Below are 2,367 nucleotides of genomic sequence, written 5' to 3'. Positions count from 1 at the left end.
ATATAAGATTGCGCTATTACGTTTAATTCTCATCTCGCTTACTTTCGACATTTTGTCGAAAATGACTAACGGAAAATAAGTCGTCTCGCTCATTCTGCCTCTGACTACCGTACGTTACACAATTGTCTCTAGCGCTTTGTCGAATACTCTGTGTGTTGTTGCTCCTTTTAATATTGTGTTTTAAGATCTGCTATTAACATAAAATATAAGTTTACAGTTTTCTGCAATACGCATACCAGTTTATGTTATTCGTAACGACGGTTTCCGTCGTTTTTAATCTTATAAATTTATTTTAATATGAAAACCGACTTACGAAAATATTTCATTATTTTTCATTTTATTATTAATTTGATTACACTATTGATTGGTTTACGTTTTTATTTATTATGACATAATTTGATACGCAATGAGCTGTTTTATGGTTGTTCAATGGTCATCTTGTTCAACTGTTTAATTATATTTTCGTGTCCATCCTTTCATTCATGTTTTAAGTTCATACATATTGGTAATGTATTATGACTGAAGATGACTAAGTATAGTCGAAACGTTTCTCCAACACAGTGCTATTAGTCGCGTTTATAATTATATAATGTTTACCTAATTAATTATAATGCTATTGAGAAAATTTGCCTTGGCTGTTTATCATATTATTTTTGCTTAGCATTAACGAGCCCTTTATAATTGTTTGTATTGTCGCTTACCTTCGCTACTTACTCGACTCCGACGACGTTATCCGGCTCGCCGTCGTCGATCGCCTACCTACGGTCCCGCTTACGCGCCGTCGTTACCTCCGGTCTCAACCGCGGTCGTCACCTCCGATCTCAAACGCGGCCGTTACCTCCGGCGGCGAAAATTTTCATATCCGTAATTAGATATTCACACATATAAGCATATATACTTACATATACGAAATATATATGCAAAGAGACATTGACCTATTTCGTTTAAGCATCAGTTCGAATACTCCCGTCGCCGCCCCGCGAGATTCAACCCGTCGTCGTTCCCGCCGGTCTCGCTCGCGTCCATCGTCGATATCCCTCCGGGCACACTCGAGCGCCGTCGTTACCTCCGGTCTCGCGCACGTACGTCGTTGATACCTCCGGCCCTAATGGCAGTCAGTACCTCCAGCGTCGAAAATACTCTCGTACGTATCACTTATACACAAACTTACATATACTAAACCAGGGTAATGTAAATGCAAATTAAAAAATAATGCATTACTTATTATTTTTTTAATAAATAATTATTTCTTTACTCATTAATTATTAAGAAAGTAATGCGTAATGAAAAAAGTCGCATTATACTTATTAAAAAGGTAATGCGTAATGAAAAAAATCGCATTAGTTATTAAAAAAGTAATGCGTAATGAAAAAAATCGCATTACTTATTAAAAAAGTAATGCGCAATGAAAAAAGTCGCATTACTTATTTAAAAAGTAATGCGTGATAAAAAAAATCGCATTACTTATTAAGAAAGTAATGCGCAATGAGAAAAATCGTATTGCTTACGTATTAAAAAGGTAATGCTTAATGAATAAAAATCGCAATTAATTATTAAGAAAGTAATGCGTAATAAAAAAAAAATTTACATTACTTATTAAAAAAATAATGCGTAATGAAAAAGATCGCCTTACTTATTAGGAAAGTAATGCGTAATGAAAAAAATCGCCTTACTTATTTCAAAAGTAATGCGTAATGAAAAAAATTGCATTACATATTTAAAAAAAAGTAATGCGCAATCAAAAAAAAAAAAAAAAAAAAAAAACCGCATTACTTATTAAAAAAGTAATGCGCAATGAAAAAAATCGCATTACTTATTAATAAAGTAATGCGCAATGAAAAAAATCGCATTACTTATTAAAAAAGTAATGCGCAATGAAAAAAGTCGCATTACTTATTTAAAAAGTAATGCGTGATAAAAAAAATCGCATTACTTATTAAGAAAGTAATGCGCAATGAGAAAAATCGTATTACTTACGTATTAAAAAAGTAATGTGTAATGAAAAAAATCGCATTATTTATTAAAAAGGTAATGCGTAATGAAAAAAATCGCATTACTTATTTCAAAAGTAATGCTTATTGAATAAAAATCGCAATTAATTATTAAGAAAGTAATGCGTAATAAAAAAAAAAATTTACATTACTTATTAAAAAAATAATGCGTAATGAAAAAGATCGCCTTACTTATTAGGAAAGTAATGCGTAATGAAAAAAATCGCCTTACTTATTTCAAAAGTAATGCGTAATGAAAAAAATTGCATTACATATTTAAAAAAAAAGTAATGCGCAATAAAAAAAAAAAACCGCATTACTTATTAAAAAAGTAATGCGCAATGAAAAAAATCGCACTAAGACTTATTAAGAAAGT

The sequence above is a fragment of the Monomorium pharaonis genome, unplaced genomic scaffold (assembly GCF_013373865.1).
Source record: "Monomorium pharaonis isolate MP-MQ-018 unplaced genomic scaffold, ASM1337386v2 scaffold_413, whole genome shotgun sequence".
NCBI lineage: Eukaryota > Metazoa > Arthropoda > Insecta > Hymenoptera > Formicidae > Monomorium > Monomorium pharaonis.
The sequence above is the reverse complement of the archived record's forward strand: the minus strand, read 5'-3'. Positions refer to the sequence as shown.